Below are 21,254 nucleotides of genomic sequence, written 5' to 3'. Positions count from 1 at the left end.
GCTTACACAAGTACCTGCAAGGGGAGAAGAGTGAGTGGGGTGGCTGCAGAGTTGGGGATCACATGAAGAGGAGGTGAGGAGAGCCTTTTAGGTACACATTCACCTCTGGGTTAAATGATCAGAAGGGTGTTTTGAGTTGAGGGGGAAAGACATGGGAAGGTCAGAGTAGGATACAGAATATGTCAAATAGAAGTGTCAAAAGGCTTTTAATCAGAGAGTGTTTTCATTTTACTTCTTCCCTCCTCACATTGCTAAGAGAGGCAGCCAACAGATGCAGCAATTTGTTGCAACATTTCATTGATCCTGCTTCAAGATCTTCCAAATCAACTGGGAAAGTCAGTGGAGACTGTTGGAGCTCTCCTGGGAACCCTCTGAGGAACTCCAGGGCACCTGCTGCTGCCAGAAGAGGTGGGAAGTATAGGAGGCCTTGACTTCTAGCAAGCTGTTCTTCCATGTGGACAGCAATAATACTGCCAAGAGTAACCTGGAGTGTATAAAAAATTACTATAGAGCTCTGGTGGTGGCAGTCAGGGGAATGGGGACCCAGGTAATGTTTTACTCAGTTCTGCTTGTGAGGGGAAAGGGTGTAAGGAGGAGGGCACTGGTATTGTGTATCAATAATTGGCTGCAGAGCTTGTTTCTGTGACCATGGGAGCCTGTTCAAGGAACAACATCCACTTGGGAGAGAGATCCATCTCACTAAGCAGGGTGAAGGTATCTTTGCCAGTAAGATTGAACTAGTAAGAATGGCTTCAAATTAGGATTGATATGGGAGGGATAAAGCTAACGCCTGTGAGGGAGTGACAAACAGGGTTGACAAGCAAAGAGCCTGGGGTGAGGTGAACGAAAGGGAATACAAAATCAATAAAACAGGTCTTAAGTAGAGTCACCTCAAGCATTTGCATGTAAGCAAGAAAATGCCTACAAAGCACAATTATGGAAAAAATAACCCATACCTTTTCTGGGAAATCAGCATGCCAGAATGTCTCTTTGAAGTGCCTGTACAGCAATGTATGCAGCATGGAGAATGAATATGAGAAATTAGACATCTGTGGTTATATGCAGGCTATGATCCTGTTGGGATCACAGAGGTGTGGTGAAATATCTTGCATGACTGGAGTGCTGCAGTAAAGAGATATAGGCTCTTTACGAAGGACAAGGAAGGAAGACAAGGAAGGGGAGTTGCCCTTTATGTGAAAGAGCAGTTGGATTGCACAGAGTTCTGCCTGGGGATGGTGATGAGCCAAATGAGAGCTTATGGGCAAGGATTAAAGACTAGACCAGTACGGATGACATAGTGGATATCTGCTATAGGCCACCAGATCAGGAAGGACAAGTTGATGAAGCTAGAAGTGGCTTCACATTCACAGGTGATGCTTCTCATGAGTGACTTCAACTACCCTGATATCAGCTGGAGAAAGAACACAGCAGGAAATAAACACTCCAGGAGGCTCCAGGGGAGCATCAATGACAGCTTCCTGATCCAAAAGACAGAGGAGCCAATGAGAAGAGGTACTCTGCTGGACCTCATACTCACCAATGAGGAATGACTCACTGATGGTGTGAAGATCAAAAGCAACCTTGATTGCAGTGATTGCAAGATGGTGGAATTGAGGATCCTGAGAGGAGGGAGCAAGGCAAAAAGAAAGACCACAGCCCTGGACTTCAGGAGAGCAGTCTTTGGCCTCTTCAAGGACCTGCTTGGAAGAACCCCATGGGAAATGGTTGTGGAGAAGAGTCTGGGAGACCTCATGGATTTTTCAAGGATCACCTACTCCAAGCTCAGGAATGGCTCACTCCTATATGCAGGAAATAAAGCAAAGGTGAAAGAAGGATGCATGGCTGGACAAGGAGCTCCCAAAAAAATGTATAAAGGAAGGTAGGTGACCCGGGAGGAATACAGAGAGACTGAGAGTGCAGAGGTGGAGTCAGAAAAGACAAAGGCCAACTGCAGTAAAAACTGGTGAGGGACACAAAGGACAACAAGAAAGTTTTCTATAGGTACGTGAGCAGCAAATGGCCTTCCACAGGGAACAAGTCGCGCACTACTGGGTGGGGCAGGAGACCTGGGCATTAAGGATAAATAAAAAGCCAAAGTACTCAGTGCCTTGTTCACCTCAGTCTTTATTGGTAAGACCAGCCTCCAGTAATTCCCAGGCCCATGAGACCACTGGGGAAGTTTAGCACACTGTAAACTTCCTCAATTGGAGAAGGATCAGACTAGCAAACACTTAAAACAAAATGATTGCACACAAGTCCATATGTCCTAATGGAATGCACCTACAATTGCTGAGAGAGCTGGCCCATGTCATTGTGAGAACACAATCATCTTTGAAAGACTGTGGAGATTGGGGAAGGTTTCTGAGCAACGGAAGAAATCACATGTCACTCATCTTCAAGAAGGGCAAGAAGGTAGATCCAGGTCAGTAATTTAAATCTGGCAGTTACTGACTTGCTACACAGCAGTTCCATTTGCTCAACCATTTCAGGTCTAGATGTCTGTTATCCTCCTCTAGTCTAGCAAAACTTTCAATGATGAGCCTGCACATGCAACTTTTTTGTTTTATTTGCCAGTCATTTTGCTCAGACCACACCTCTGGAAGATTCTTTCGTCTACTGAACTCCTTTTTGTGTAAATTTTTAATTTAAATTTTTAATTTAAATTAATTAAATATATAATATTTCCCTGTGCTTATGAACATCCTTCTCTTTCAGCTGCCAGAGACACACATTCTTCTGCAAATTGTTTAACAGCTCTGCAGGTAGCACCTTTCTTTAGAAACCTCCCCACCCTTGACTTGCTCTTGTCTTTGGAAAGATCTTGGTAACAAAATCCTATATTTCCTGGCAGGAAAATTTGCAGTTTTCCAAGTATTAGTAGAGAAATAAAGCTTTCCAATTAGCAATAATGCTATGGCATGGAAATTCATGTTTTAAGGTTGATAGTAATTCTTTTGATGTGAATGGAAACCATTTTATTGACTTCAACTGGTATTAGTTCAGGTCCACAGCCCACCTGCTTCCATTGGTCTTTCAAATTCTGTATTTTCTATGGTGTGGGGTTTAGTTCAAAGTCTTTTAAAGCATGGTTTGACAATCAAACATTGCTTTAATTTATCCTTAAGTTTTTGGAGAACTACATTTTTGTAATCATGTTTATTTTTAGGTCTCACAGTCACATCAACTTTAACACTGGTAAATCAAACTCTCTCTTCAATTCAACATTATAATTGAAGCTTTATCCCTTAATGTAAGAAGTTAGACAGGTCTCATTCTGGAGTTCATGCAGCGATGATTATGAACAATACCATAATCAGAAAAATGGTTATAGAGGACACCAGGGACACTTTTCCTTAGTTTTTTTCCTTTATATACATGAGATTCAAACCAGTGGGCATTGTATAACTAAGAAAAATCTGTATGTTTCTTTGACCTAATGAATTGTCTGCTGCAGAACTAAATCTAAAATATTCAGTGAACCTGATCTGATACTGAACTTATTTTCAGTCATATGAACAAAAACACAAAGACCTATTCTCGTGACTTGAACATTAAAGCAACCTTTAAATGTCTCTTCCTGTCTTAATTTTTGAAAGATTCATATGTGTTTCAGGTTTAAGGCATGTCTTGCAGATTGGGAGACATGGTGACATGGAGTGTGGTAAAAACCTGGAATATCTTTAAAACTTTTATTAGTAATACATGTTGGAAAGTAAGTAATTCTGGTTTTGGATTGTCATTTCTTGTCTGGATATTTTTGACTCTATCTATTTAAATTCCCACTTGTGGTTTAACCCCAGCTGGTAACTAAGCACCACACAGCCACTAGCTCACTCCTCCCCCCACCTCCCCAATGGGATGGGGAGGAGAATCAAAAAAAAGTAAAACTGGTGGTTTGAGGTAAGAACAGTTTAATAATTGAAATAAAATAAAATAGAACATTACTACTACTGCTACTACTAATAATAATAATTGTGTGAAAAGGGAGATAACAAAAAGAGAGAGAAATAAAACCCAAGGAAGTCAAGTCATGCACAGTGCTGTTGCTTGCCACCTGCTGACGAATGCCCAGCCAGTCCCTGAGCAGCGATCACCCCTCCCAGCCAACTCCCTCAGTTTATATACTGAGCATGATGTTCTGTGGTATGGAATACCCCTTTGGCCAGTTTGGGTCAGCAGTCCTGGCTATGTCTCCTTCCAGCTTCTTGTGGAGAAGATACTGGGAGGACAGGGACAGTATGAGAAACTGAAAAAAGTCCTTGGCTTAATGTGAATACTGCTTGGCAACAATTAAAACTTCTGTGTGTTATTAACACTACTCTCAGCACAAATTCAAAATATAGCCTCATACTAGCTACAGTAAAGAAAATTAACCCTGTCCCAGCTAAAACCAGCATACCACTAGACAGCAGCTACAAATATCTGGTATCTCTTCTACGAGTAACCTTGAGGGTTTTTTTTCTTGTTCTTCAATACAGAAGAGCTTATTTGTGTCTCTGGAGTGTCTTGAAGTTGTAGTGCCAGCAACATAGGATACTGAAGCAATTAGAGCTTGATACAAATTTGAAAATAGGTATTCCTACTATTAAAATAGGAATTCTAGCACCAGAAGTATCAGAGATGAGACAGATGTCAGTAAAAGGAGCTACAATGGAGGAAATATAAGAGTATGACTCTACCCAGGTTCTGCTTTTTCAGAGAAGACAGCATTTTTCCCTGCTTACATGCAATATGCATAGACTTTAGAATACCTAGATGATACTGAAAACTGAAAATAAGCAGCAGCTGAAAGACATGGTTGGAGAGGATGGATCACTGATCATGACTATGATCCATCTGCAGAAAAAAATTGGCTCATACTAGAAGAAACAAACACTGAGAAGCAATGTTAGAAACCCAATGTTGGAAGCAATGTTGGAAGCCCAAAGGCACTGGGTGCAAGTGTTTATTGTAAGCTCAGCAGATGTTTCTCTGAGGATAATCATGTAATGAACCAATCAAACACGACAAAAGTAAAACTCACATTCGCTTTTCATGCATACCCAAAAATCAGACCTGCAGCAGAAGCTACCCACTTCTAATGTCCTCTGGTTTTGTATGTGTGACGGAAGATGGATGAGCTGAGCCTGTGCTTTGTTTCTTTGGATTCCATAAGCACGCAAAGCCCTTCACAGAGATTTAGCGGTAAAGCATGGGCTAGAGCTGATTATGTTCTTCCTTTCTTCCTTCAGAAGCTGACACAAGTACCAAAGTAGGAATATAGCAATGAGAAGAAAAGTCTACCCTTCTCACTCCAAAAATGCTGTACCTTTGTGTATAGCATTACAGTATATACTGGTCCTTACCCCCTGAATTGAGGCTATGACACTGAACAGAGATGTGCCATTTCTCAGCTCAGTTCCCTCTGGTAAAATCTGTCATTCAACTTTAAAGCTGTTTTTTTCCTCACGTTATGTCTGTAACCCCCCCTTTTTTTTCCCCTCTTTTGAATCCTTTGCCAAATGTCATTGAAACTCACCAAAATATTGGAGAATTCAAAGCAAGTAAAGTTACTGAAAAGAAGTGAATGAAAGATATTCCCTTGATTAAGGCAGTAGCATGCACTTAAGCATTATTAAAAAATAGAATAGCCACAGAAGTCAGAGAAGCTATTAATAATACTTGCCTATTAATAACAGGGAACTGGCGAATGAAGTTGCTAAGCCGCACTATCCATCATTTTTGAGAAGTTGTGGCAGTCTGGTGAAGTTCCCACTGACTGGAAAAGGGGAAACATAACCCCCATTTTCAAAAAGGAAAAAAAGGAAGACCCGGGGAACTACAGTCCAGTCAGTCTCACCTCAGTGCCTGGCAAGACCATGGAGCAGATCCTCGTGGTAACTATACTAAGGCACATGGAAAATAAGGAGGTGATTTGTGACAGCCAACATGGTTTCACTAAAGGCAAATCATGTCTGACAAATTTAGTGGCCTTCTACAATGGGGTTACAGTGTTGGTGGATAAGGGAAGAGCAACTGTGTCATCTACCTGGACTTGTGCTAAGCATCTGACACTGTTCTACATGACATCCTTGTCTTTTCATTGGAAAGACATGGACTTGACAGAAGGACCACTCGGTGGGTAAGGAATTGGCTGGATGGTTGCACTCAAAGGGTTGCCGTCAACAGCTCGATCTCCAAGTGGAGACCAGTGACAAGTGCCATTCCTCAGGGACTGGTATTCGGACCAGCACTGTTTAACCTCTTTGTCAGCGACATGGATAGTGAGATTGAGGGAGCCCTCAGCAAGTTTGCCAACAACACCAAGCTCTGTGGTGCGGTCGACACACTGGAGTAAAGGGATGCCATCCGGAGGGGCCCTGACAGGCTTGAGAGGTGGGCCTGTGTGAACCGCATGAAGTTCAGCAAGGCCAAGTAAAAGGTCCTGCATGTAGGCTGGGGCAATCCCAAGCACAAATACAGGCGGGATGGAGAATGGATTGAGAACAGCCCTGAGGAGAAGGACTTGGGGGTGACGGATGACGAGAAGCTCAACATGAGCCAGCAATGTGCGCTTGCAGCCCAGAAAGCCAACCATATCCTGGGCTGCATCTAAAGCAGCGTGGCCAGCAGGTCGAGGGAGGTGATTCTTCCCCTCTACTCCACTCTTGTGGGACCCCACCTGGAGTACCGTGTTCAGCTCTGAGGCCTCCAAAATAAGAAAGACATGGAGCTGTTGGAGTGAGTCCCGAGGAGGGCTATGAAAATGTTGAGAGGGTTGGAGCACCTCTCCTATGAAGACAGGCTGAGAGAATTGGGGTTGTTCGTCATGGAGAAGAGAAGGCTCCGGGGAGACCTTCTAGCAGCCTTCCAGTACCTGAAGGGGACCTGCAAGGAAGCGGGAGAGGGACTTTTTACAAGGGCATGTAGTGATAGGGTGAGGGGTGATGTTTTTAAACTGAAATATGGTAGATTTAGATTAGATATTAGGAAGAAATTCTTTCCTGTGAGGGTGGTGAGACACTGGAACAGGTTGCCCAGAGAAGTTGTAGATGCCCCTTCCCTGGCAGTGTTCAAGGTGAGGCTGGGTGGGGCTTTGAAAAACGTGATCTAGAGGAAAGGTGTCCCTGCCCGTGGCAGGTGGGTTGGAACTAGATGATCTTTAAGGTCCCTTCCAACCCAAACCATTCTATAATTCAATTATAATGTGACTGAGAGAAAAAAAAATCAATCAGCTATGACATACTAGTAGACATCAGAAAATTTGTCCACAATCTAGGAAGTGGTTTCATCAATTGCTCTACGTATAGAAGTTCTAGTTTCCCTAATATAAAGTCTGAACCCTTTCAACCTTAATTCCAATTGCTACCTCCAGAAATAATATGACATCAAAAAAACCCCTGAAACCAAAAAACCCCTCTCTGTTCCTTTCAGTGTAGCAGCTCCCTTAGGTCATACTTGTGATCAAAAAGAACCTAGATCTGCCACATTTAGTTCTACAGGCATGGTAGACATAAGTAGTAGTACTTAGCTTTCATGAAAAGTGAGAGAGAGGAAAATATTGCCCTTGCCGTGAAAGCAATATATTGGAACTGAAAAATCTGTTGTATTGGGTTTGCATGGCAAGGGTTTGGTAGCAGAGGGGCTACAGGGGTGGTTTCTGTGAGAAGCTACTAGAAGCTTCCCCAATGTCCTATAGAGCCAGTGCCAGCCGTCTCCAAGACGGATCTGCTGCTGGCCAAGGCTGAGCCAATCAGCGACGGTGGTACTGCCTCTGGGACAACATATTTAAGAATTTTTAAGAAGGAGGGAATAAAAACCTGTGCAACTTCAGCCAAAGAGAGGAACGAGAATAAGTGAGAGGAATCAACTTCGCAGGCACAAAGATCAGCGAAGAAGGAGGGGGAGAAGGTGTTCCAGACACTGGAGCAGAGATTCCCTGCAGCCCATGGTGAAGACCATGGTGAGGCAGGCTGTCCCCCTGCAACACATAACTGTCCAGAGTGGAGCAGATATCCACCTGCAGCCCGTGGAGAACCTCACACTGGAGCAGGTGGATGCCTGAAGAAGACTGTGACCCTGTGGGAAGCCTGTGCTGGACCTGGCTCATGGCAGGACCTGTGGACCCGTGGAGAGAGGAGCCCATGCTGGAGCAAGTTTGCTGGCAGGACTTGTAACCCCATGGGGGACCTGCGCTGGAGCAGTCTCTTCCTGAAGAACTGCACCCCATGGAAGGAATCCACAGTGGAGCAGTTCGTGAAGAACTGCAGCCCATGGGAAGGACTCCTGTTGGAGAAGTTCATGGAGGACTGTCTCCTGTGAGAGGGACTCCATGCTGGAGCAAGGGAAGAGTGTGAGGGGTGCTCCCCCTGAGGAGGAAGGAGAAGCAGAAACAACGTGTGATGAGCTGACCACAACCCCCATTCCCCATCCCCCTGTGCTGCTGGCAGGGAGGAGGTAGAGAAAATCAGGAGTAAAGTTAAGCCTGGGAAAAAGGGAGGGGTGAGGGGGAAGGTGTTTTAAGATATGGGTTTATTTCTCATTACTCTACCCTGATTTGATTGGTAATAAATTAAAACTAGTTTCCCCAAGTCGAGCCTGTTTTGCTCGTGATGATAATTGGTGAATGATCTCGCCCTGTCCTTATCTTCACCTATGAGCCTTTTGTTATATTTTCTCTCCCCTGTCCAGCTGAGGAAAGGGAATTATAAAGCGGCTTTGGCAAGCACCTGGCATCCAGCTAGTGTCAACCCACCACATCTGTAGTCAGCTGTGAAGCATTGTGATGTCAGTTACAGTTTGAAAGTGATATTTTTGGCTGGGCAATGCAATAACCCACATAATCAATGCTATATTATATGTACTTTTACAAGTATACTTAATATCATAAAGAAGTGAGAAGAGATGGCTCTTTCAAGTCCACATATTTGATTGCCTTTAGAAAGGACGAGTAATTCTTCACAGCTGCCATCTTGAATTTTCCAGAGAGAGGAACGAAAAAAACTGCTCTATGATCCACTTCTTAGCCATCCAGAACATCCCTGACAGCCTGAGCTATCTCCACATAACATTATTGTTGCCTACCTGTACCACCACAGACTTCCTGTATCTAGGAATTTTATCTATATCCGTCAGTGTATATGACATGTTCCTGGGGACCTGAAGAACACAGATGTCATTCCTGTCTTCAAGAAAGGCAAGGAGGATCCAGGGAACTACAGGGCAGTGTATCTCACCTCAGTCCCTAGGAAGGTGATGTAGCAAATAATCCTGATGGACACCAAGTTGACCATAAGTGAGCACTGTGCCTTTACAGCAAAGAAGACCAACAGCCTCTTGGGCTGTGTTAGGAAGAGCATTGCCTGCAGCTCAAAGGGAGTTGATTCCTGTTCTCTACTCTGCCTGGTAAGACACAACTGTGTTCAGGTCTGGGCTCCCCACTACAAGAGTGACATGAACATACTGGAGTGGGTCCAACAGAGGATCACAAAGATATTGAAGGGACTGGAGCATCTGTCATGTGAGGAGAGGCTGAGAGCACTGGGAGTGTTAGTCTGGAGAAGAACGGGCTCAGGGTGATCTTACCCATGTGTATAAATATTGGATTGGGCGAATCAGACTTTTCTCAGTCATGTCTAGTGACACAACAAGAGGTAATGGGCATAAACAAAAAAAAAAATTCCAGTTAAATATAAGGAAACTTCTTTACTGTGATGGTAGAGTCAAGCTCTGGCACAGGTTTCCCAAAGAAGCTGTGGAACCTTAATCCTTGGACATATTCAGACTTGCCTGGACATGCCCTACCCTGAGCAACCTGCTGTAGCTGACCCTGCTCTGAGCAGGAGTTGGACTGGGCTATACCACCTGAGGTGAGATACAGCACTGTGGTGCCATAAATCTGTGATGCATATGTGTGTGTGTGTGCATGTGTGTTTCTATGTGTTCACATATTCTCGAAAGAATTGCAGCGATAGTTGTGAATGGCAAAACAGATTCTGGCTGAAGTGCTATATATCAAAACTTCCCTGGGACTGGCCAGCAAACACTCTGAGACTGACAATGGTGTAAGCAGGAACTTTCAAGTTTAGTTGAAAAGAATGATAAAAGCAAAGCACCGAAACGTAAAAGGTTAAGGGCGCCTGCCTTTGAAGAGTTTAGTGCACTGCCTGCTGGTCTGGTTTAAGCAAATCAGAAGCTGAGGTGTTTCCTTATCTGGAATGTTAATGAGGGAGAAGCTGAGTGCTTTGCTAAGCAGAATTGTGGCCTGCATGATAATTTCTCAGCCTCTGATGGTAGTTATGCTGCTTCAGAAGATTCTGTGACATCCTCAAATGCAAGGTTAAGGGTGGATGACAATTCAGCCACTGAGGAAGTCAATGAGCTTTCAACTGGCTTTAAATAGTCATGAAACAATGTAAGCTGTAAGTCTATAACACTCATAAACTGAGTTTTCCTTTTCTTCTTTTTTTTAAGAAAATGTGATCATAAGATGTCAGCAATAGTATACAAGAGTTAAACAAGTGAAAGACAAGTTTTATGGTATGGCTGTTTGGAACAGTTTATAAAAATTACACAGTTTTTTCCTGTGAAAGTATCAAGCAGACTGTAACAACATTCTAAATCCACTACCATCCCTGTTTTTCCTATAACACAGTCACTTCTTGAACAGCTGGAGAACAGAAACAAGTGCCCACAGTTCTGAAGAAAATCTGTCGTTTGTTTTAAATCTTCTTTGTCATCCTTAGCCTTCAGTTTACAAGCCACTGACTAAGATACCCACTGCCAGGGCTAAAGCTTTAGATAGATAAATTGCAAATATATTCATATTTGCCAACAAATAGCACACTCAGCCCACAGATCATAGTCAACTTTAGACTTTGAAGGGAAACTTTAGGAAAATGTAGTAGGTGCTTTTATCTTCAAATATTCTGACCTCTTATTTGGAAGATCTTTACTTCTGGAGGAGTTAGATTTTGATGGTACTGGAGAATGTGTACTTCCTCCTCCTCTCACCTGATAGCAGTGGAATGAGACAGAAACATATTCAGTACATGTGCGTGAAACCTACACATGGTTTCATGAGAGAAGGAGTTGGCTTTTTCTAGTCTGGACTAGCTTTGCTGCTACAAAAACTGTGAGCGAGGAGGGCATGGAAGGGGATGGATGTTGTTTTCCTGGAGGTGTTCAACGTCACTTAAGTCAATCAAGTTGATGCCAGTGTCACACCAAGAATAACACAATTAAAGTCAAATGTACTGGCCAGTGAGCCCTTAGTCAGATTTGCTGTTTGATCTGTAAACCTAGGAAAGCAACACTACAGAGTTCTCCCAAAATGATCATGAACAGCCGTTAACATAGCACTAAATATAAGCATAAGAGGATTAGCCTGGTTTTGAATATTCTAATCTTTCCATATCCACACTGCAAACAAAAAGTAGGAAAGGGAATTTTCATTTTGTTTGTATAACAAAAAAAATAAAATGCATGTATGCTTAACCTCTGCTTGGACTGACTTCTCAGATCAGAATTTTTGGAAAGGGGAGGATGCGGTGCCAAATTTGTGCACTACACCAAAAGATTTTTTTTGGGGGGTGACTTAAATTAAAAACAGTATAAAACAGTATGAAATGAACAAATCATAATGGAAATGGAATGATATTGCCAAGTTTTCATTCCTTTTCACATCACCATTATCCAGGACAAATATGACATCTCATACAAATGATTTGTCTAGATAGGCATCTATTATCAGTAGTTCTAGCAACAGTGAAAAAATATAAAAATTGTTTAAAAAAATATTAACAAAAGCCTTGCTGTTAGTTCAAAGGACTTTATATAAGCATATGGGCATTACTGCTATAGGATGAAATAGGCTCATATATTTTAAAGAATAAGGTCACCCCATGAAGACTCGTCTCAATGAAGAGATAGATTCATGGGCACAGTCATGAAATAAAAAAGCTATGTTTATCCAAGAATATCCTGTATATTCTCTATAGACAGACATATATTTTATGCATCACCTTTTACCAAAGAGTGAGGTACACTGATTGATGGTAACACACATCAGCAGTTTTCCTCTCCTGCTGCATCAAGTTAGACGGAATGCTGGTTGATACATTGGACATGTATGATGCCTTCAGACTGCATTTTCCTGCTGGTGTCCTTCAGCTGGGGTGGTGTTTTCTTGATGAGTGTTTTGCTGTACTTTTTAAGTGTGTCATGTGCTTGGAATATGTAAAGGTCTTTCATTAAATGTTCACTGATTTGGCCTCTGAGTGAGATTTAGCTGACCTTTCTAACAGCTTATAGGAGTATTGGGCGTTGAGGGTTGTTTTGTACTGTGGTGGCATATTTTTGGTTTGTTTTATGAAAAAAAATGGAAGCATTGTCTGTTGACCAACATAGAAAATGGCTTGGAATATGTCTGGCCATGAGTAATTCATTTAAATTATTAAACTTGTTTCTTTTTGTTTTCACAAGTGTTATTGTGACAAAAACTAGTGGCATACTCAATCACCATTGCTGAAAATGGTACACACTTTCTGTTAAGACATACATATCTGATCTGAGGTAGAGACTAAGCTCACTGTTATTGATTGAGTTCATATTATAGATAAGCAGAGCTCTGCTAAAACAATTCAATGAAATATTTCTCATATAACGTCTTGATATTTTCAGACTATTACTTCAGTTCCTCCCAAGTGCTATTTGAAGCATGGTAATTTCTCTTCCTCATATATCTGCACCTCATTTCTTCATTAACAAACCTGATCAGACTCAAGCACGTTTTTTCAGTCTGAATCACTTTGTTATATATTCATATGAAGTTTATGTACTTATAAATACACATTTATAGGTTGGTGGGTGTGTCTAGTTTTATTTATAACTTTATACAGATTACACACAAATCAAAGCAAGTTATTGATTAAATCCCTTTTCAATGAAAACTGAGTGTTTCGCTGAAGCTTTTATTGTGAAGGGTCCTTAGGGTCTTAATTATTGTATATCTGGAATTTATTACATAACTGATGAAAAGAGAGAAAAAAGAGAGAAAGATAGTAAAAGACAGGAAAAAGCAAGAAAGAAAAAAAAACTACTGAGATTAAATGAGCAGAATGCAGAAAAGAGGAAGGAGAGAAAGAGAAAAAAAGAAAGCAAGAAAAAGACAGAGACTGAGATGATAGAAAGAAAAACCATGCAAACAAAAAGGAAAGAAAAAGAGTACTAAAGAAAAAGAAAGAAAGGAAGATATGTGTCCTGGTTTGGCCTAAACCAGGCCAATTTTCCTTTCAGTGATTTTTACTTTCAGCCAAGTCTCTTCTAAGTAACTGCACTTTCTGAAAGTAACTGCATGTTTTGCAGACAGTGTCTGCTTCCGGGACTGATAACGCTCGAAGTTTGTAGTTATCGCTGAGGCACCGGTAGGGATGTTATGCAGAAAGGCTCTTGCTGTACTTATTCTTAGAGAAACCAAGGTCACTGCTAAATTCCTCACTGCTTACGAGTGAAGAGCCGAAGAGGGGTCGCAGCTTCAGGGAGGAGCGAACAGGGCAGGTGACCCAAAATTGACCAATGAAGGTATTCCATCCCATACACATCATTCTCAGTATAAAGCGGGGGGATCACGAGGGTCTCGGCCCCTTCTTCTCCTTCCCTTGCTTCTTCTGCTGTGTTTGGGTGTTTCTGCTGCTTCGGGCTGCTTCTGCGGCTTGAGCCTTTGGCCAGTGTCCAAGGAGGACTCTGTCTGTTTTCCTGCTGCCCCTGATCCCGATCCGTGCATCCCTGAATCGAGTTCTCAACCATCACTGGGCCCAGCCTGGGCCTTCCCGGAGCCTGCCCTGCAGTGCCGGTGGTGACGTGGCCGACATCGGGGAGCTCGATCTTGGTTTTGTATATATTTGTATATATTTGATTATTCCAATATTATTATTATACTCTTTTTCATTATTATAGTTTATTAAAACTGTTTTAACTTTCCAACCCATAAGTCTCTCTCCCTTTTCCCTTTCCCTTTGGGTGTGGGGGAGAGTTAACAGAGAGCATCTGCCACAGGTTTAATAGCTGGCCCATCTTTAAACCATGACAATATGGCCCCTCAATAACCAATAGCTTTCTTATCTGACACTTACCAGGAATCTGGTAACTGAGATTCAGGCCATTGACCTGAACATCACAAAGTCGGGACTATTTTCATGAACAGACTTTAGACTTGTACAGCTGTCTCCATTGGGGTACAATGTGAGCTAAACTTAGTGTTTTTTGTATTGTTTGGTGTACAGTCATCTCCCAGATCAACTAGCGTAGAAGACTACCTCTGAAAAGCATAAAAGTATTCTTACAAGAATGATTAGTTCAATTGAACCGTTCCAATACTGAATATGGTTTAATATGGACAGTCCCTTCGTTACATTCATAGTTCCTCAGGATAATGTGAAAATGCTCAGGTGATATCCAGTCTCCTTCCTTGCCCGTTTAGAGCTGATGTTCTATAGACAGAGACTTATAATCAGTGAAAGTTAGTTAGATCATAGAACCTACATGCATGTTAAAAGTGAACAGCTTCTGCTCACTCATTAGTGCTTGTGATGAAGAGCCAGAACAGATTGCTATCATCAGGACACACACATGTCAGCTGTGAAGTCACTGATAAGAAAAGAATGCCTTACATTTTTTTTCCCAATCAGTGTATAAAGCATTATTAAAAAATGCCCTGGAAAGTGTTATTATGGAAAGAAAAAATCCTATGGAGAAAGACTGTGCAACCCCTTAAGCATTTGTCTTTTGTTTTGGCTTAACCATTTATATCTTCAGTCACCTATGCTGTCTGTTTCACTACTTGTTTCAACTGGATGTCACTCAGCTAATCTCAGTGTTATCCAGAGCCTGTGGAGCAGTTTTGCAGTATTATTAACCTCATTTTCAGAATGAGCTTACTCTTTTCCTTATTGCACTGAAATCAATAGTAAAGTATAGAGATCTTGGGCTTAAGAAAAGGCAAAAATGCAAAGATTTTCTTTGGTGCAGGGAAAAAACGCCAGCTACTTTTGGGGATTCTGAGTCAAACAGTGTTAAAATTTGAGGAACAATGAATATCTGTTAATTAAGGACATATAAGAAGATATGGCACATCATATTAGTGCCAGGTGAGAACAGGACACTTAATAGACAAGTTCTGTAGCATTGTATGTAAATCTCAGTAAAGAACTCCTAACTTCAACCATGGAGTTCATGGAGTTCAAAAATGAGTCATGGAGGTGAGTGATGTTGTTTGAGTTTGTAGCATTCCTAAGTGTGCATCAGAATGGTCAGCAAAACACTGGGATTCAGACTTACTGTTTACAGAAGAAAAAAAACATTTTCTAGCAAGTATTACAAACACCCACGAGTGCTGAGGGAGCTGGCAGATGTTACTGCCAAGCCACTGTCCATCATCTTTGAAAGTCATGGAGAACAGGAGAGGTGCCTGAGGACTGGAGGAAGGCCAATGTCACTCCAGTCTTCAAAAAGGGCAAGAAAGAGGACCCAGGAAACTACAGGCCAGTCAGCCTCACCTCCATCCCCGGAAAAGTGATGGAACAACTTGTTCTTGGTGCTGTCTCTAGGCACATCAAGGATAGGGGGATCATTAGGGGCACTCAACAGGGCTTCACCAAGGGGAAGTCATGCTTAACCAACTTGATAGCCTTTTATGAGGACATAACCCGGTGGATAGATGATGGTAAAGCTGTGGATGTGGTCTATCTCGATTTCAGTAAGGCGTTTGACACAGTCTCCCACAGCATCCTCGCAGATAAACTGAGGAAGTGTGGTCTGGATGATCGGGTAGTGAGGTGGATTGTGAACTGGCTGAAGGAAAGAAGCCAGAGAGTGGTGGTCAATGGGACAGAGTCCAGTTGGAGGCCTGTGTCTAGTGGAGTCCCTCAAGGGTCGGTACTGGGACCAGTTCTATTCAATATATTCCTTAATGACTTGGATGAGGGAATCGAGTGCACTGTCAGCAAGTTCGCTGATGACACAAAACTGGGAGGAGTGGCTGACGCATCGGAAGGCTGCGCAGCCATTCAGAGAGACCTGGACAGGCTGGAGAGTTGGGCGGGGAGAAACTTAATGACATATAACAAGGGCAAGTGTAGAGTCCTGCATCTGGGCAAGAACAACCCCATGTACCAGTACAAGTTGGGGGCAGAGTTGTTGGAGAGCAGCGTAGGGGAAAGAAACCTGGAGGTCCTAGTGGACAGCAGGATGACCATGAGCCAGCAGTGTGGCCTTGTGGCCAAGAAGGTCAATTGCATCCTGGGGTGTATTAGAAGCAGTGTGGTTAGCAGGTCAAGAGAGGTTCTCCTCCCCCTCTACTCTGCCCTGGTGAGGCCGCATCTGGAATATTGTGTCCAGTTCTGGGCCCCTCAGTTCAAGAAGGACACGGAACTGCTAGAGAGAGTCCAGCGCAGAGCCACGAAGATGATTAAGGGAGTGGAACATCTCCCTTCTGAGGAGAGGCTGAGGGAGCTGGGTCTCTTTAGCTTAGAGAAGAGGAGACTGAGGGGTGACCTCATTAATGTTTATAAATATGTAAAGGGCAAGTGTCATGAGGATGGAGCCAGGCTCTTCTCAGTGACGTCCCTTGACAGGACAAGGAGCAATGGGTGCAAGCTGGAACACAGGAGGTTCCGCATAAATATGAGGAAAAACTTCTTTACGGTGAGGGTGACCGAACACTGGAACAGGCTGCCCAGAGAGGTTGTGGAGTCTCCTTCTCTGGAGACATTCAAAACCCGCCTGGATGCGTTCCTGTGTGATATGGTCTAGGTAATCCTGCTCCGGCAGGGGGATTGGACTAGATGATCTTTCGAGGTCCCTTCCAATCCCTAACATTCTGTGATTCCGTGATTCTGTGATTCTGTGAAGGCTATAGAGCAGATCATCTTGAATGCTATCATGGGGCATGTTCAGGACAACCAGTCGATCAGTCCCAGTCAACATGGGTTTATGAAAGGCAGGTCCTGCTTGACTAACCTGATCTCCTTCTATGACAAGATGACCCTCTTACTGGATGAGGGAAAGGCTGTGGATGTTGTCTACCTAGACTTTAGTAAAGCCTTTCACACTGTTTCCCTCAGCATTCACCTAGAGAAACTGGCTGCTCATGGCTTGGATGGGCATACGCTTCGCTGGGTAAAAAACTGGCTGGATGGCTGGGCCCAAAGAATAGTGGTGAATGGAGTTAAATCCAGTTGGTGGCCTGTCACAGTGGTGTTCCCCAGGGCTCAGTGTTGGGGCCAGTTCTCTTTAACATCAATGTTCTGGACGAGGGCATCGAGTGCACTCAGTCAGTTTGCAGACGACACCAAGTGGGGTGGGAGTGTTGATCGGCTTGAGGCTAGGAAGGCTCTGCCAGAGAGTTCTTGACAGATTGGATCGGTGGGCTGAGGCCAAGTGTATGAGATTCAAAAAGGCTAAGTGTTGGGTCCTGCACTTGGGGCACAACAACCTCATGCACTGCTACAGGCTGGGGAAGAGTGGCTGGAAAGCTGCCTGGCTGCAAAGGACCTGGGGGTGTTGATCGATGGCCGGCTGAATATGAGCTAGCAGTGTGCCCAGGTGGCCAAGAAGGCCAACAGCATCCTGGCTTGTATCAGAAATAGTGTGGCCAGCAGGACTAGGTAAGTGATCGTCCCCCTGTACTCGGCACTGGTGGGGCCACACCTTGAATACTGTGTTCAGTTTTGGGCCCCTCACTACAAGAAACACAATGAGGTGACGGAGAGAGTCCAAAGAGGGCAACAATGCTGGTGAAGGGTGTGGAGAACAGGTCTTATGAGGAGCGGTTAAGGGAACTGGGGTTGTTTAGCCTGGAGAAAAGGAGGCTTAGATGAGACCTTTTTGCAGTATACAATACCTGAAAGGAAGTTGTAATGAGGAGGGTGTTGGTCTCTTCTCCCAGGTAACAAGCAATAGGACGACAGAAAACGGCCTCAAGTTGCGCCAGGGAAGGTTTAGGTTGGATATCAGGAGAAATTTCTTCGCAGAAAGGATTATCAAGCATTGGAAGAGGCTGCCCAGTGAAGTGGTGGAGTCACCATCCCTGGAGATACTTAAAAGACGAGTAGATGTGGTGCTTAGGGATATTGTTTAGGGTTATTGTTTAGTAGTTGACTTGGTAGCATTAAGTTAATGGTTGGACTCAATGATCTTAAAGGTCCTTTCTAACCAAGATGATTCTGTGATTCTTTAATTGTGGACACCAGAACTGGACACAGTACTCCAGGTTTGGCCTGACATGCACTGAGAAGAGTGGGATGATCATGTCTCTATCTGTGCTAGTAATGTCGCTGGACATGCTGCCTAGGATCTTATTTGCCTTTGTTGCTACAGCAGCACAATGCTGATGTGTGTTCAGCTTGTTGTCCACCAAGACCCCCAGGTCCCTTTCAGCAAGACTGCTCCCTAGTGTCACAGTCCTACCCTGTACTGGGCTCTTTGGTTATGTCATCTGCTAGCCCACTCTTTCAGCCTGTCCAGGTCTCTCTGCAAAAAGGCTCTGCCTTCTGACATGTCCACCTCACCACTCAGTTTGGTGTCATTAGCAAACTTGGTTAGTGTGTTTTCAATCCTATCATCCAGAGAAGAATATAAGCAAGGTGGGGCCTAGTATCATCCCCTGGGGGACCTCAGTTGTAACAGCCTGTTAGCCTGAATAAAAACCACTGGTTACTACCCGCTGAGTACAACTTGTTAACCAGTTTCCTACCCATCTCACCGACTATCCATCCAATCTGAATCTTGCCAGGTTGGACATTTAATCTCTGTGAGATTCCTTTCACTTTGTTCTCAAGTGTGAAAACTCTCTTAAAAAGGGGCTTTGCCCTCCTGCCGTGGAAGCCATTTTGACTCTAACATTTTAATGGGTATTTAAATATATAAGTTCAGATATGCAAGCAATTCTAAAAACCAAACCCTGAAACTTTGGTTCCTATTTGAGATTTTATCCCACTTCCTATGATTTTGAGGATTTAAAACAAAATATATCTGTGAACATATGTCCATACCATATATAGCATATATTTTATGTTACCTGTGTCAGCTTTGTTTCCTTCTTATGGAGAAGCCACCTCTATAACCTACTAATACTTAGAAGTCAGTAGATCTTGCCCTTTTGCCCTCTAAAGGGTTTCTGATACATTGCCTGGTTCAGTTCCCTGAAATTCCTTTTGTTATATAAACCCTAAATAAATAAGAGCAAAGTAAATGAAGCCACAATTTTAAAAAGACCTCTGTTCAAAGTGGGTGTTCTACTTATGGCTTAATTAACACTCTGTGAAAGCAAAGTCAGGTTGAGGATCTGTGCTGGGTGCTTCTACAGAGTTCACTGAATGATTAGTCTCATCTATCAGGTGAAAAAAATACAGAGCTGTTTCCTTTTATGTATTTAGACAATACCATTGGTCATTAGAGAACAGTTCTGATGAATACAACTGTTAATGACCGTCTTGCTATACAAATAATTTATATTTTGTTTTGCTTAGGCTGCAATAGAAAAACCTTGTGTATAAACACTGATGGACAATGTTAAAAATTACTTCTAATTGGGTAGACCAGATTATTGGATATTTTATTTTGTCCTTGTGAACATACATATGCTTCCACAGTCTCATTTGCTTCACTTATCAGGAAAAATCTATGTTAGTTTTTCATTAGTAAAATCCATTTTAAGGTCTCCAGGAGGTAAATTATTTTTAAAATTAGTTTTTATTTTATTAGTCAGCTTGCATGGTGTCAAAACTATGTTGCAGCCAGTGGCACTTCAATTGAGTTTGTTAATATTGATACAATCACTCTACATCTCAGTTCAGTATGACACCATTAACCTTCTGAGACTAAGAAGTATTTTTAAAAAGACAACAGATAATTTTTAACTAATTACTTTAGAATATTTTTTTAGAGTGTTTTTTAGTTCTTACTAGATTTATTCCCCAGAGAAAGAGAATGTAAGCAGCAATTTCATGAATAGTTATCAGCTGAAAATCAGAGAAGAAACATCAGGTATCAGAGACAGTATTATGTATATCCTTCCAGAAACTTTGGCCTATGCATTTGCCTTCCAGATGCAGGAAAAGAGGTGGAGTACAAGTGTGCATAAAGCAGTCCTGACTGCTTTGACATAGAAAAATAATATTAAGATAGAGGGAACTTTTTCAAACGTGTCTACAGTGTTTAGGAGGTGATAAGTCTCCCATATTGTACACATGATCTTGAAATTTTACCCTTGCTATCCTTCAGTTTTCTTCCTGGACTTGTCAAGTCCTTGAGTACCATGTTGATTCGTATCACTAAATACTAGAGAGAAAGTGAGAGTGCTGTACATCATTCCTGCTCAATAGCATTAGTTTCCTTCAGCAAATCAGACATTTTGCTTTGCAGTAGAACCAGGTTGACGAAGGAAGTGATAATGACAGATAATTCAATTCTCATTTCTGCTCTACACACTGACTAATAAATACGTTAGTGAGATCATTAATATCATTATTGTAGGCACTTTGTCCCTTCACCCTTGCTGAAACTTCTACATTCTTGTATATCAGTCCCATAAAGATGTTGCCAGACTGCTGCCTTATGGAAGGTTAAACTCAGAGATACTGTGTGAGGTGATATTATAAAGCTGAACAGTCCTCGAAGATAGCATTGTGAACCTGACAGGCTGGCATTATTTTAATGACATGACAGTGGAGTGAAATTGATGGCAAAGGAAAGCAATGAAGGCTTATTGAAAATTCTGTATACACTGGGGCAAACCCATGATCTGGGGCCACCTCTGCAGTCGAAAGTAGAAACTTGGTGGTAGCTTTGTTTAATATTAAATCTCAAACTATTAATGGATTAATTAAACAAATGACTGAAGTAACTAGAGTCGTTATTTATGCTACAGCCTTTGATGTGGGCCAACACAGAATACATTATAGGGGGTTTTAATGCACATCCTACTAATTCCTGAGAGCATGGTACAGACAGCACTGAAATTATATGTTTCACTCAGGTAGGATGACAGCTTCAAATTGAAATGTAAGACAGTCTTAGTGTTAAGGAGAGAAAAAGCATGGGGAGGTTTTAGAGAACATCAGTGAATAGTGCATCAAGGTACATCTACTTATTCACTTCTCTCTTGAGCCATGTAACAACCCCTCACCTGCTAAATCTTTATGCTTTTCATTCAGTGTAAAAAAGTGGTTTAATGCCACATATGAAAAATACAGGTGTGTCCTCACTGGACAAAGTCT

The sequence above is a fragment of the Nyctibius grandis genome, chromosome Z (assembly GCF_013368605.1).
Source record: "Nyctibius grandis isolate bNycGra1 chromosome Z, bNycGra1.pri, whole genome shotgun sequence".
NCBI classification, from domain to species: Eukaryota; Metazoa; Chordata; class Aves; order Nyctibiiformes; family Nyctibiidae; genus Nyctibius; species Nyctibius grandis.
Note: the sequence above shows the minus strand (reverse complement) of the source record.